The sequence below is a fragment of the Schistocerca gregaria genome, chromosome 4, assembly GCF_023897955.1.
Source record: "Schistocerca gregaria isolate iqSchGreg1 chromosome 4, iqSchGreg1.2, whole genome shotgun sequence".
Classification (NCBI taxonomy): Eukaryota; Metazoa; Arthropoda; class Insecta; order Orthoptera; family Acrididae; genus Schistocerca; species Schistocerca gregaria.
In genome coordinates, this window is record NC_064923.1 from 355,443,013 (window position 1) to 355,459,946 (window position 16,934).

The window sequence follows — 16,934 nt, forward strand, 5'->3', positions numbered from 1 at the left end:
TTCAAACGGCTGTAAGCACTATGGGACTGAACTTCTGAGGTCATCAGTCCCCTAGATTTAAACCTAACTGACCTAAGGACATCACACACATCCATGCCCGAGGCAGGATTCGAACCTGCGACCTGCGACCGCGGTTCCAGACTGAAGCGCCTAGAACCGCTCGGCCACACCGGCCGGCTAGATGTCAAGTCCCATAGTGCTCAGAGCCATTTGAACCATTTGAACTTGACATCTGAGGTCATCAGTCCCCTAGACCTAGAATTACTTAAGCCTAACTAACCTAAGGACACACATGCATGCCCGAGGCAGGATCGAACCTGCGACCGTAGCAGCAGCGCGGTTCCGGACTGAAGCGCCTAGAACCGTTCGGCTACAGTGGCCGGCTGATGTACTTGACAAAGCACAATACAAGTGCGTTGTGGATGGATCTCCTCCGCATTAATTGTACTAACTGAGAAAAAGTAATTACTGATAACATACCTATTCAAAACCAGTCTTACAAAATTGCTATAACATTAATGATCTTTTGAAAATATTTTAGTTTTGTGACCTATGTAGAATCGAATCGTTTAAGTTTTCACCCTTCAGAAAATTTCATTTGGCCCCTCAAGGGGTAATTACCCCAGGTTGGGAACCACTGCGCTAGCGTGTAACATGGCGGTGTTCAAGGTAACTACGTCGACACGTGAGAAATAGCGTTCTCTAACCGAGTTCCTAACTGCAGAAAAGTTCCTTCTACACATGGAGCACCGTCTCCTTCCGCATTACAATGCCAGACCACAGACGCACGCTCCGACATCTGCAACAGTCCGACGCCTTGGATCCATTATCATCGATCGTTCTCCATACAGACCCGACATCGTCCCATCCGGCTTTCATCTGTATCTAAAACGTACAATTATCTTTGAGGACTTCGCTTTGATAATGAGGAAGTAGTGTAAGCAAATGTGACGTTGTTGCCTCGTCAACAAAGTCAAACATTAAACAGTGAAGGTGTCAACAAACTGGTCTCTCGTTGGGAGGAATATGTTCATCGCCAGGATAACCATGTTGAGAAGTAAATTTTTCTATACAAAGAATAAAGATGTCGAATGGTGATAAAGTTTACTTTGTGTAAAAAGTTGTAAGAGTTTTTAGACATTCGGACATTCCTTTTGACTACGACCGTGCGAGGTGGCGCAGTGGTTAGCACACTGGCCTCGCATTCGGGAGGACGACGGTTCAATCCCGTCTCCAGCCATACTGATTTAGGTTTTCCGTGATTTCCCTACATCGTTTGAGGCAAATGCTGGGATGGTTCCTTTGAAAGGGCACGGCCGATTTCCTTCCCAATCCTTCCCTAACCCGAGCTTGCGCTCCGTCTCTAATGACCTCGTTGTCGACGGGACGTTAAACACTAACCACCACCACCACCAATTTTGACTACGTCCTCGTAAATGTGTTAAAATTTGTAAAGTTTCAAATTTTATGATTGAAATGTCGTCGTCTTTCCCCGCCGGAGCTAAGTTAGAAAAGCCGGAGCTATTTACTTTTTAAGTATTATGTGGTGTTGTGAATGTTGTCTCTTTCTGTGTTTTACACGTACCATTACGTACGTCTAATTAGATGCGAATAGAGTGACGCTGAAATAACTATTCTACACTCCTGGAAATTGAAATAAGAACACCGTGAATTCATTGTCCCAGGAAGGGGAAACTTTATTGACACATTCCTGGGGTCAGATACATCACATGATCACACTGACAGAACCACAGGCACATAGACACAGGCAACAGAGCATGCACAATGTCGGCACTAGTACAGTGGATATCCACCTTTCGCAGCAATGCAGGCTGCTATTCTCCCATGGAGACGATCGTAGAGATGCTCGATGTAGTCCTGTGGAACGGCTTGCCATGCCATTTCCACCTGGCGCCTCAGTTGGACCAGCGTTCGCGCTGGACGTGCAGACCGCGTGAGACGACGCTTCATCCAGTCCCAAACATGCTCAATGGGGGACAGATCCGGAGATCATGCTGGCCAGTGTAGTTGACTTACACCTTCTAGAGCACGTTGGGTGGCACGGGATACATGCGGACGTGCATTGTCCTGTTGGAACAGCAAGTTCCCTTGCCGGTCTAGGAATGGTAGAACGATGGGTTCGATGACGGTTTGGATGTACCGTGCACTATTCAGTGTCCCCTCGACGATCACCAGAGGTGTACGGCCAGTGTAGGAGATCGCTCCCCACACCATGATGCCGGGTGTTGGCCCTGTGTGCCTCGGTCGTATGCAGTCCTGATTGTGGCGCTCACCTGCACGGCGCCAAGGCAGAAGCGACTCTCATCGCTGAAGACGACACGTCTCCATTCGTCCCTCCATTCACTCCTGTCGCGACACCACTGGAGGCGGGCTGCACGATGTTGGGGCGTGAGCGGAAGACGGCCTAACGGTGTGCGGGACCGTAGCCCAGCTTCATGGAGACGGTTGCGAATTGTCCTCGCCAATACCCCAGGAGCAACAGTGTCCCTAAATTGCTGGGAAGTGGCGGTGCGGTCCCCTACGGCACTGCGTAGGATCCTACGGTCTTGGCGTGCATCCGTGCGTCGCTGCGGTCCGGTCCCAGGTCGACGGGCACGTGCTCCTTCCGCCGACCACTGGCGACAACATCGATGTACTGTGGAGACCTCACGCCCCACGTGTTGAGCAATTCGGCGGTACGTCCACCCGGCCTCCCGCATGCCCACTATACGCCCTCGCTCAAAGTCCGTCAACTGCACATACGGTTCACGTCCACGCTGTCGCGGCATGCTACCAGTGTTAAAGACTGCGATGGAGCTCCGTATGCCACGGCAAACTGGCTGACACTGACGGCGGCGGTGCACAAATGCTGAGCAGGTAGCGCCATTCGACGGCCAACACCACGGTTCCTGGTGTGTCCGCTGTGCCGTGCGTGTGATCATTGCTTGTACAGCCCTCTCGCAGTGTCCGGAGCAAGTATGGTGGGTCTGACACACCGGTGTCAATGTGTTCTTTTTTCCATTTCCAGGAGTGTATTTGGGAACTAATATCGAGCAATGATTGATATTAACGGAGTTGAGAAACGTTTTAGGGGAATATTGTGAAGAACAGTGGACAGTATAACTTTCGGAATTTGATTCAATTATATCAAAAACGTTTACTGATGGAATCAGTCAGTCCTCTTGTTTTGTGAGGTCAACTATTTACGGCATACCAGCTATTAGTTGCATTATTAGTTAGTAGAGTGATAATCACGTTACTTAATGTTAAAGATAGTATTTGGAAGTTATCGATATTGAAGGCGAAGTGCTGGCCGGGGTGGCCGAGCGGTTCTAACGTTACAGTCTGTCAGGGTTTGTTGCAGTCTGCTGCCGAATGGGTCATGACACACACAAGACAAACATTAAAAATGTTACCACGACCATTGTATTTATAGGTATAGTTTTGTAACGTCGGGGAGTAATTATTATTGCTAAGATTGGTTTGCACATATCTCAAGTCACATAGACGATGCAATAGATTGCATGACATTACAGTCACCCACTGTACAGCTGGCCATGTACCGCTGCCAAACCTAGGCTGCCTGGATATCTGCAAACACTGTGAAGTGCATGGCAAAGGGTACGTCCCATTGCACCACGTGTTAGAGCTTTCTTCTGTTCTATTCTCGTGTGGAGAGCGGGAAGAATCGCTGTCTAATTGCTTCTGTGCGAAATGCAATTACGCCAATCTTGTCCGCACGATCGCTAAGGAAACGATATGTAAGAGGTTGTAGTACATTCCCAAGGTCACCAATCAAATCTGTCACTTGGTACTTTGTGAGCAAACTTTTCTCGGACAGTTTACGTGTGTCTTCAAAAGACTGCCTGTTCAGTTCTTTCAACATCTCAGTGACACTCTGCTGCGGCTCAGACAAGTCTGTGACCATTCGTGCCGTCTTTCTCTGTGTACGTTCAGTATCCCCTGTTAGTCCTCTTTGGTACGGGTCTAACAAATTTCAGCAATACGAGTACTCTGTGACTGGTCGCACGAGTGATTTACTAGCAGTCTTCATTATAGACTGATTGCTTTTCTCTAGTAGCACACCAATAAACCGAGGTCTGCTACAAGCTTTACCCATGACCGAGCCTATGTGATCGTTCCATTTTATGTTCATACAAAGTGTTACACCCAGGTATCTGTATGAGTTTAGATAACAACTCTGACTCAGGGATATTATAGTCATAGTATTCTATGGATACTACACTTGTTTCGTTTTGTAATGTGCACAACTTCACTTTTCTGAACATTTAAAGAAAGTTTCCAAGCTTTAGACCGCTTTGAAATCTTATTAAGATATGAGTGAATACTTGTGCTACTTCTTTCAGACTCTACTTCATTACAGATAACTGTTTCATCTGCGGAAACACTGAGGCCGCTATTAAAATAATCCGCAAGGTTATTAACATACAACATGAATATCAAGATATACAACACTCTTCCGCAGTTACTTCTACATATGTCCATGTCTCTCCATCCGAGATAGCTTTGTTTCCTCCCTACCAATCCAGTCACAAAAAGTCTCCTGATATGCTATACGATAGTACTCTGATCCAGGGCGTATCCTACAGCATTTTCTCAAGCAATAATAGAATACAGGCGATTGTTTTTAATGAATTATGAATTATTTAAATTAGCCCATGGTAATGTAGGTTTGATTTTGTGTACTTAAAAGCACGGATTTGAATTACCAAACCTGAGCCAAGACAATTTATGTCGCAGACATAATCTTTAAGTGAGAAAATTTCCGCGAAGTACGCGATTTAGCGGAAGCACCAGCGATCACTCAGATGTGCAACCTTTTACATCTAACGTAGTAACCTTTTACCGTATTACCGTAATGTTAGGTTTAAGCTGAAATTAAAAATCTGAAATAGCAAAAAAAAAAAACGTCGTAATGACAGAGATGATAACTCTGGATATCAATAAAAATGCCATGTTAATACTTATAACACTCGTTTGCTTATAAAGCTTCACATCTGCTCACGTTAATTGATTTATTGCATTCTTTATCTTTTTCTTGGCCTATATCCCGTATCGTCGCAAGGTTATCGACACGGGGTCGTCATGCTGATTATTGCTTTTGGCAATGTTAGTGGTAATGTGTGGCGGGGAGCCCCTCCTCTCGGCAGCATTCCCCCCCCCCCCCTCCTTCCCCCCCCCCCCCCCCCCCAAATCTCCCCAACGCCACCCACTCAACCCCTGGAATGGAATTAGTGTACCCTACCGTCTGTGTCCAGTGTCAACGCATGCGAAAGTTCGCGAACGTTTTCTAAATGTGGGAAACCACTTAAAAACCACATGTAGCCTGGCTATCACAATTCATTTATTCCACAACTTTCATAATTCATATTTGTAGTGTCGGCTGGGGACACTGAAATTGAACAAAATGTGTTCAGAAAGCCCAGGTCCAATATCCGACCAAATCTGTGTGGGAAACCTCCCAAAACCACCATCAAGCTTGTCTGGAAGCAGCCTAGCGCTGCCCCAAGGTTAGCTTTGTCTATGCAGTTCATCACATTAGTGTGCAGTATGCCAACTGGAACACATAATTCTTAGCTCTGTGGCTGCATGTGGCGTTGTGTTCCACTCATAGACTTTGAGAAGGTGCCAATCCTGGAATGCACATTTTCCTACCTTGAAATGTCACACTTGTTTACCTCTGTTCTTTCACTGAAAATGGTATTTGCTTTTTTCAGCTAATGTGTTTGGATTGATAGATGAAGTATACACGCATACACGTGCATTACAGCATCTACATCAATGCTGAGCAAACCACTGTGAAGTGCATAGCAGAGGTAAGTCCCATTGCCCCGGTTATTAGGGCTTTATCCCATTCTATTTAAGTATGGAGCGTGGTGAAAATGTTTGTTTAAATGCCTCTGTGAGTGCTATAATTAATCTATTTTTATTCTCACGACCCCTTTGGGAGTGATATGTACGGAGCTGTAGTATATTGCCAGAGTCACCAATTAAAACCAGTTATCGAAGCTTTGTCAGTAGACCTTTTCGGTATAGTTAACGTCTTATTTGGTGCGGATCCTACACACTTAAGCAATATTTTAGGATGGGTCGCACGAGTGATTTGTAAGCAATGTCGCTTGCAGACTGATTGCATTTTCTAGTATTCTACCAAAAACCCGCCTGTATTACCCACGACTTAGCCCACGGTATTGTTCCACTTAATGTCAGTATGAAGTGTTTTACCCATGTATTTTTGTGAACTGATCGATTCCAACTAGGATCCCTTGATAGTGTTGTCATAAGATATTACGTTTTCTCATTTTGTGAAGTGAGCAGTTTTCCGTTTATGAACATTTGGAGCAAACTGACAATCTTTGCCACCCTTTTGAAATCTTAACAAGATGTGACGTAATATTTTGTGCAGCTTTAACCAGAGAGTACTTCATTACAGATAAGTGCATCATCTGCGAAAAGCCTGAGTTATTGTTATGTCAGCAAGATCATTAATGTATAACATGTACAGCAAGGGTCCCAACACACTTCCCTCGGATCCACCCGAAGTTACCTCTATATCTGTCGATGACTCTCCATCCAAGAAACATGTTGCATCCTTGCTACTAGTAAATTTTCAATCCAGATGCATATTTGGTTTTTTGATAACGTGTGTAGGTGAGGCAAATGCTTTTCGGAAATCAAGAAATACTACATTTACCTTGATCCATAGCTTTCAGTATGTCATGTGAGAAATGTGCTAGTTGTGTTTCACATGATCAGTCTTTACGAAATCCGTGCAGGTTGGTATGGAGGAGGTCACAGTGTACGACATACTTCATTATCTTTGAGGTCAGAACATGTTTTGAGATAATAAAAGAAATGGATGTAAAGTATACAGGACGGTAGTTTTGTGGGCCACTTTTACCACCCTTTTTGTAGAAGGGTGACCTGTGCTTTGTTCCAGCTACTAGGAACGGGTTTTTTCCTCGAGGGATCTACTGTAGACTATAGTTAACAGAAATGATAACTCAGCCACAAACTGGGAAAAGAAACTGATAGGGATGTCATCAGGCCTGGGTTTCTTCAGTTTAAGAATTTCAGTTGTTTCTTAACACCACAGATACTAATATCCATCTCACTCATCTTTCCAGAGGTACGAGCATTCAGTTGGAGCAATTGGAGAATTACTGAATAGGATTTAGTGTTGCGTACAACACCTGACCAGGATTATCTTATGGAATAGGAGTTTGTATTAGTTCTTGTCCGTCATAATTTTAATACGCTACGACAGTAGCAAGAAGTCGATAAATATATCACACCATAGGGACTAAACAGGGTATTTGGGTATCACATAATGTACTCACACTGTGTAGGCCCCACAACAATTACTTAGAGCTAACTCGATCGTACCTCTTTAGTATAAAGCGAATCTGCGATCAGTCCGACAGGAACACAGATGTGTTGACTGGCCAACGTGTCATCCTGCGCCTTATGGCTTCATTTGAGTTCAGTATGGAGTTGCTGGAGCCTGCATACTTCTCTCCAAGCCGTTGACAGCTGTCGAGATCTTTCAGACGTTAGTTCTCATTCAAGTAACTCCTCAATTGGCCTCACAAGACTGAGGGCACGCTATTCCAATCATCCCACTATGGACAGATCACTCAGAGACAGAACCCAAAAATGAATCCGGGCTCTCCATATGGATATCAGCCACGCAGACCGGTCAGATACAGAGGGGAACTCATCTATAACTACACATGAATCAGTTAAGAGCATCAAATGGAAGCAATAGCAAGATTAAAAATCAATCGATAAAGAACAATTACACCTGCAAACAATATGTGATAATTACTTTTCGCTTTGTAAAATTTTCAATGTTTCACAAATTGTCGCGAATCATATCTTAAATATGCCTAAGAGTAATATATAACAAACATCAAATAATGAAATGTGAACTGCGACAGTAGAAATGCCGAACTGTCCAGCAGTTTTAGATATGACATTTTTTTCACAGTTAAACACAATGCATAGATTAAATTTTCTTCTTGATGCCTACTAACGATTTTCATACTTGACTCAGATTTTAATGTTCGTTACAAAGACTCTACTGGTATTTCGATCTTCACAAACAGCAGCAAATTTTCTTTGACCATTAGGTAAACTGCAGAGTTTTAAAGAAATCCACGTCACCTAAAAAAAATGCTCACAGGTATTAGCTTTTAAGAACAACTATAAGTAAAATGACGCTCTTCAAAAGGATTGCTCAGACATCCCTTGGCATGATATAAGCAATGAACCGACTTTAGACGGAAAAATTCGGCAATTATGTAGCAAAATTATTGCACTGTATGATAAACATGCTCCTCAACGCACTGTCAAGGTAAAGAGAGCTCCTGCTCCATGGCTCACCACTGCATTACGCCAGTTAATGAATAAACGTGATGCTGCACACAGGGCCTTCAAGCGTAACCCAACTCCCGAGGCGTACGAAGCTTATAGGAAACTCCGAAACAGAACGAAGCAAAGCGTGAGAAATGCCAAAATCAGACATGCCCGCTCTGTCGTATGCGGCATATCAAAACCTGCTGCACTGTGGAAAAAGCTGCGCAGTTTCGGTATAGGGAAGCGAAGATATGACGCTGTTTATCAAGCGTCTGCAGAAGAATTAAACGATTTCTTCTCAACAGCTGTAATCTGCCACGCAGCGACAAATTACCAGCCCCAAGATATCAATCTCTTGAGAGACAAGTTTTTCCTAAAACATGTCACTACCGGCACAGTACACAAGGCAATTATGAGAATCTCTTCCGAGGCAGTAGGAAATGATGGAGTGAGCATTGGCATGATTAAAAACGTCGTAGCCACTATTATTCCAGTTATCACAGACATCTTCAACCTGTCTCTTGTCAGTAGTATATATCGTACTGAGTGGAAGCAAAGTTTAATCCAGCCTATACCCAAGACTGACAACCCTAAGTCGCCAGGTGACTACAGGCCGATCAGCATACTACCTGCAATATCTAAAGCCCTAGAATACATCGTCCATGAACAGCTGACGGATTACCTCAAAACTCATAACATCCATGACGAATATCAGTCAGGCTTTCGAAAGCACCATAGTACAGCAACTGCATTAATCAAAGTAACTGATGACATTAAACATGCTATGGACAGACGTGAAGCTACTATCCTAACACTGCTTGACTTTAGCAAGGCTTTTGACACAGTTGACTTCGATATATTACTAATTAAAATGAAACAGCTGAATTTCTCAATCAGCGCAATACACTGGTTCGACAGCTACCTCAAAAACAGAAGTCAACAAGTCGTTTGTGGGTCGGAAAAGTCATCATGGAAAAGCGTGCACTCTGGAGTTCCCCAAGGCTCCGTCCTTGGTCCACTACTCTTCTCACTGTATATTAATGATATTTCTTCAGTGATTCACTCCTGCAGATACCATCTATATGCTGACGACATCCAACTGTACATAAGTGCAAGCCCCAAAAACATTGCTGGCGCAGTAGCGAGTATGAACGCAGATCTTTGCTCTGTTTCTCGATGGGCACAGAACCTAGGTCTGAAACTAAACCCCAAGAAATCCCAGGTCACACTTATATCTCATCCAAAGTTAATCAGCCGGTACTTTCGCGAAACGGTCCCTAAAATACTCCTCAATGGTACCCAACTACCATACCAAAAAACAGTAAAAGACCTTGGAATAATCTTGGATGAACACCTAAACTGGGAAGAACAAACAGTCACAGCTTGCCGGAAATCGCTCTCCTCCCTACATGCAATTAAAAAATTTAGAAAAATATTACCAACCCATGTTAAACAAAAATTAGTCCAAACACTAGTCTTGCCTAATCTTTACTACTGCGATGTAGTTCAACACGGCACAAATAGTGAAAATTCTAGATGCCTCGAGCTAGTGATGAATGCTTGCGTCAGATACGTGTGCAATATTCGGTTGTATGATCATATCAGTCCTTCATACTCCCAGCTAGGTTGGATACCCCCACATAAGGCACGCGATCTCCACACGATGTGCTTACTTCATCGATTTCTTAGCCACTGGTGCCCCCAATACTTATCTTCTCACATTAAACATCTATCATCATTCCACAATCGCAATACCAGATCGGATACGTCTATCATCTTGGCTGTACCTTTACATAACACAAAATCTTTCTCCGTGTCATTCTCCATCTCAGCCATACGACTATGGAACGCACTCCCCTGTGATCTGCGTCTTATCCAGAACTACTCAACATTCAAGAGGGAACTCAAAACTTACATATTAGGGACGGTATAGCCACCATTGTTGTGCCCCTAACATCTCTTTCTTTCTTCTCTCCATCACAGCTTCGAATTTTACCATTCTTTTTCTCTTCCTCTAACCTATCTACCTCTTATATATCTCTTTCACCCCATTCTATCGTCTTATGTCTCTGCTCGATGAGAATAACTCACAAGCTGCAAGAATATAACGAGAAAATTCCCAACTAACTGACATTCACAAAAGAAATGTATGTTTACTTTCATATACTTAGTCACTATTATTATTATTATTATTATTATTACTATTATCATTATTATTATCATTATTATTGTTGATTGTTATAATTATTTTTATTGTTATAACTATCATTGTACTACTGTTATAATCTCAAATTTTTTTCGTTTGACATCAATACTGCATAATACGTTAAATGTTCTTAATGTTATTTAGAAACTGTAACTCGTTCAATCTGAGTATGCCTGGTTAGGTGTAAGAGAGGGCCTGAAGGCCCTAATCTTGCCAGGTAAAATAAATGCATAAATAAATAAATAAATAAATAAATAAAATGTCTGTCTGGCACATGGAGGTAGAGTGAGGGGACAGACCTACGCTGTCCGATGCTCTGAAGCCAGCGCCGCCATGTTAGATCCCTCAAAACATTAGCAAACTACAGTTTACGATTGTTATTGCTCTCAATTTCTCTCGTGTACAAGCAACAAGTACTTTAAGTAGAAACTGTTGCAGTGATTTCGTGAATTACGAAGTCCTTTTCGGTCTTTTCTCTGCTCCTAAAGGCGTATTTGATCCAGTAATATGACGCACTTCATCTCGTTAATGCAACTTCCTTTATATATATATATATATATATATATATATATATATATATATATATATATATATATATATATATATATATATAGGGTGTTACAAAAAGGTACGGACAAACTTTCAGGAAACATTCCTCACACACAAATAAAGAAAAGAAGTTATGTGGACATGTGTCCGGAAACGCTTAATATCCATGTTAGAGCTCATTTTAGTTTCGTCCACCTACGATCAATGGAGCACGTTATCATGATTTCATACGGGGTACTCTGCCTGTGCTGCTAGAACATGTGTCTTTACAAGTACGACACAACATGTGGTTCATGCGCGTTGGAGGTCCTGCTCATTTCAATCGAAATGTTCGTATGCTTCTCAACAATATATTCGGTGACCAATGGATTGGTAGAGGCGGACCAATTCCATGGCCTCCACGCTCTCCTGACCTCAACCCTCTTGACTTTCATTTATGGGCGCATTTAAAAGCTCTTGTCTACGCAACCCCGGTACCAAATGAAGAGACTCTTCGTGCTCGCATCGTGGACGGCTGTGATACAATACGCCATTCTCCAGGGCTGCATCAGCGCATCAGGGATTCCATGCGACGGAGGGTGGATGCATGTATCCTCGCTAACGGAGGACATTTTGAACATTTCCTGTAACAAAGTGTTTGAAGTCACGCTGGTACGTTCTGTTGCTGTGTGTTTCCATTCCATGATTAAAGTGATTTGAAGAGAAGTAATAAAATGAGCTCTAACACGGAAAGTAAGCGTTTCCGGACACATGTCCACATAACATATTTTCTTTCTTTGAGTGTGAGGAATGTTTCCTGAAAGGTTGCCCGTACCTTTTTGTAACACCCTATATATATATATATATAACCAGGAAGAGCTATATGAGATGTGAAAAGGTTACATTTGTAATCCAGAATTTTCCTAAATACAGACTGACGAAACTTGCTTTCGGTTCATGTTCTCTTTCTTAAAATACTGAGAACATATTTTCTTATGTCTGGTCGGTTTCCAGTCTTTCTTTCTCACAGCGTTCACTCAGAGGTCTCCGATGTGGACTGATGGGAAATCTAAACAACAGAGGTAAATTCACTACAGTAAAACTGAACAGCAAACCAGAATTCGTGTACACAAAAGAAAAGAGTTTGAACGAGTCCATTCACGAAAAAAAATGTGATTCGTCACACTTCATACAGTAATTAGAATGATTAGTACACTGGTAAATGACGCAAGCTGACATTTTTTATCAAAACAATTCCACCGGAAGTGAGTGTCTGGGGAGCTAACACGGTGGAATTCTGCTTCAAGTTGGTAACATATAACAACTCCTCTTTGCATATTTCCGTAGTTTTACACATCGGCAAAAGGATTCGCGCAGGAAGAAGTATACAGTAATTTGGACTGCAAACACACAAGATAACTTCTCACATGTCTACCCATTTTATTTGCCCTAGTGCGAAAGAACGTGACAAGCTACATTTATCATACTGCCCGGACTTGATTAGGCCTAATTTTACACAATTGTACATGCAGTATATATATTGTGACTATAAACCTACCATTGTATTCGTATGAAGATGTTCCTAACAATGATGCAAACTGTTCAGTATAATTTTCATTCACAATTACTCGCGATGAAATTGAAATAGTCTGTACTACACAATTCCCTCAATAAAATCGCGGTTAATTTTTGTAATACAACAGCCCAAAGTGAAATAATGAATGAGTCGTACAATTATAAACTTAACGACTTTAATTACAGTTCCGAGAAATTAGATGCTATTACCGTCTTAGTATATTAGTACTGACTTTCCGAAACACTTCATTTCACTATGGTGGGATGATTAGGTCGCATACGCCTAGGAGCGTAGAGAACGATGCGGGAGACCCGCACCGCTGACCAGGCAAGGTCGTAGCCGAGTTGCCTTCCTCCGACCGTAACGAGGATGAATGATGATGATGAAGACAACACAACAACACTCAGTCATCTCGAAGTAGGGAAAATCCCTGACCCCACCGGGAATCGAACTCGGGACCCCGTGCGTGGGAAGCGAGGACTCATTTCACTAAAGCAAAGTATTGAACCTTATGTATACATGTCATGTTATTTTCTCAAATAAATGGTTTTGTAAGTATAATAATTTATTTATATAATTTGAGAAGCGTGAAATCCTCGGCAGGAACTATGCCACGGAATTTCATTCTTTCTCTAATACTTGCGATTAGGTCGCACAGCCTTGTCGTGTCAGTCACGCGTTCCATTCTCTTTGCCTCGTATGGACGTCCCAAACTTCAACTCGCTACCATGGTAACATGCAAGACTTCTTTTTCTTGAACTCGTTCTACAGTCCCTATGAAGTGTGTAATACGCAACTACGTAATTCATATTTATGTCGGGCCGATGAACTGACTAGTAGCGGCTCCGACGGAGAAGTATTAAAAACTCTATATAACTGTAGGAGCGCGTCCTTCCCCGGCCACTGTCGTACGAATTGATTTTAATATGAGTTACCATAACAGGCAAAATGGTTTTGGGATATGTCGTCACAGCGCGATGCAGAAGCGTGCAAGCAACCTGCACGGGTCAGTCATTTGCATGACAAACCCGTAGGATAACAAGCTTCTCACCTAGTGTAGACAACGTACCTTTAAATTCAGGTGCTATTATGTGTCATGGAACGAGGTGCAGTAAGTGGCAACGTGTGGGGAGTATAAATTAAAATTTACAATGGACCGTGATGGTACGACGCTGCTTGGCCTGTCTCATTCGATCTGTGTAACTTACGGTACAGAGCCGATGTGACAGAGACAAATGGTGGTGTCGCATTGTATACCACACTGGACTTCCACACAACCGTGCGAGGTGGCACAGTGGTTAGCACTCTGGACTCGCATTCGGGAGGACGACGGTTACAAACCGCGTCCGGCCATCCTGATTTAGGTTTTCCATGATTTGCCTAAATCGCTTAGGGCAAAAGCCGGCATGGTTCCTTTGAAAGGACACGGCCGACTTCCTTCCCCATCCTTCCTTAATCCGATGGGACCTATGACCTCACTGTTTGGTCTCTTCCTCCAAATCAACCAACAAATTTGCATACAGAGACAAACGTAGCAAAAGTATCATCTTACTTTATGCACTAGCTCAGATGGATGCACAATACCGCCTTTTTAATATTTGTTTATGTTAATTGTGATCTGTATATATTGTGTATTAATATGTAAATTTTGTCAAAGTGTTGCAGAAATTTGCTGAAGGGAAAGAAACGCCTTTATTTAACAAGTGGAGGCGATCTGCAGTACTCGCCTAGGCGCCAAAGAAATGGCCTCATCAACAAGATCTTCCACTTCAGTGAAGCTGCCGCAGCAAGAGCTAAATGACAGCCAGTTTTGTCACCATGCCCAATTGTTTATAAGGAAGCACAACGCTGCTCTTTTGCTTGTCGATCGTTCTTACACAAGAACGAATAACCGTACTTCAGTTGGGAAAGGATAGTCGAAATTCATTTGATTCTGAGTTGCATTGGAGCTGTCATCCAAGTGGGTATAGGGAATTATTTCGCTTGGTGTTTGATTGTATGGAGACTACTAACGCTATACGGGCAGTTGAAGTATAGGTTGTGGCCGGATTCAACATTTATTTTTCCTGTGTGATTAGAAAAAATATATTGCTCCTAGAAGTAAAATAGCATCCGGGTCCTGAGAAATGTGGTTTGCTAAACATATGATAGTTAGCCTGTCATACTGGTAAGCGTGTCTCGGACTAATTGAATAGAGCGTTAATAGGAAAGAATAATTTTTAACGGTAATTTCACGTGATCCTAAAGTAGGTTCTTGTATCGTTCGCCCGTGAAAGGCGATGACAGAACATTAGCTCTCCGATGAGCATGCAGAAGTGCCGCAACACGACTTGGCATGGACTTGAATAATGACTGAAGCAGTGCTGGAGGGAATTGACAGAATGAATCCTATAGGACTGTTCATAAATCTATTATAGTATGGGGGGTGGAGATCTCTTCTGAAGAGCATATTGCAAGGCATCCCAGATATGCTCAGTAATGTTAATGTCTGGGGAGTCTGGTGGGCATCGGAAGTGTTTAAACTCAGAAGAATGTTCTGGAGCCACTCTGTAACAATTCTGGTCATGCGGGGTGTTGCATTGTCCTGCTGGAATTCCTCATGTCCGTCTGAATGCACAATGAACATGAATGGATGCAGGTGATCAGGCAGGATGCTTACGTACGTGTCACCTGCCTGAGTCGTCTCTAGCTGTGTCAGGGGTCCTGTATCACTCCAACTGCACACGCCCCACACCATTACAGGGCCTCCACCAGCTTGAACAGTCCCCTGCTGACATTCTGGGTCCATGGATTCATGAGGTTGTCTCCATACCAGTACACGTCCATTCGCTCGACACAATTTGAAACGACACTCGTCCGACGAGGAGATTTGATGTTTTACCGGATTCCTGATATTCACGGTACACTCGTGAAGTGGTCATACTGGAAAATCCTCACTTCATTGCTACCTGAGAGATGCTTTGTCCCACCGCTAGTACGCCCAATATAACACCACGTTCAAACCCACTTAAATCTTGGTAACCTGCCACTGTAGCAGCAGCAACCGATCTAACAACTGCGCCAGACGCTGGTTGTCTCAAACAGGCGTTACCGATCGCAGCAACCTATTCTGACTGTTTATATACCTATGTATTTGAATACGCATGCCCAAACCAGTTTTTTGGCGCTTCAGTGTTATTCTTACATCAACTGCGTGTGTTTTACTAAGTTTTGCGGTGAGATATTTTCAATTTAGGTACTCTTGAACGCAATTTCTACGATATCACGCTACATCAAAGTATTAAGCATTGATTCAAACAAAATAATATCATTACATTACAACGTTATCTCTTACCCGAAGCTGTGCTCGCATGAGTAGCTTTATGATGATGATTGATGGCGGGTAAGCAAGCTACTGATTATGTAGTAACATTACCTGCCCTCACGTGTCTGCACAATGCGTTGGCATGTGCAGCTTTGCTGCAGAGCAGTGCCTAGGTAGGTATATAGGCAGGATCATGCATCTATGTATCATGCTATTAATAGTTATTATACAATGTGACCGTTATTCGACAAATGGTGTGGTAGTACGGATTAAACACAATAATGACTGTAAAAGCATTGTATTCATTAGTTTGTATTGTATCACGTAGCCCACATCAACAAATGAAAGCATTTTAAAAAATATGACAACGATCAAAAGTCGAAGAATATACACCTTTCACAAGAGTAAATATTTTCCCCTAGTTCATGTAATATTCTTCAAATCAATCGGTGTCTGTACTACACACTTTCCAAAGTAGCCTACGTTCTTCCTCAGGGTTCAAGCTTCCCCATACCAAATTTATCGAAATCGGCTCATCGGGTTGGTTGTGGAAGCGTATCAGACAGAGCTACTTTGGCTTTTGTACTATTAGTGTCATAAAATTTTCAGTTACGATGTATTTTTTTTTGTGATCCGATTTTGATGAAATAAAGCCAATACAGTGCCCCAAGCTGTGCTCAAGTCACCTGTGAAATCCCCATGACAGAGGTTAGTGTGTTAAAACGGCAAACAAATGGACACGGCAGTTTTACAGATTAGTTATTAGTATAGATTTAATGTATTATTATTATCATGGAGATCCTGCACATTTGCGGCATGTTAACACTGGGGTAATAGCAAGTTGTATTTGTAAGGTGAAATGGTGAGCAATGTTTAATTTATAGCACACTTTTAGAATCTGTGAATCATGAAAGTAATGATATTTGTGTGCAAATTAAACA

At 42.6% G+C, this 16,934-nt stretch overlaps 1 protein-coding gene across 1 annotated transcript in view; it reads right to left on the minus strand.

Moving 5' to 3' along the window:
• The window catches only part of LOC126268098 (methyl farnesoate epoxidase-like), a 279,495-nt gene that overhangs the window by 227,836 nt on the left and 34,725 nt on the right, over positions 1 to 16,934 (minus strand). The gene's annotated exons all lie outside the window — the stretch shown is intronic.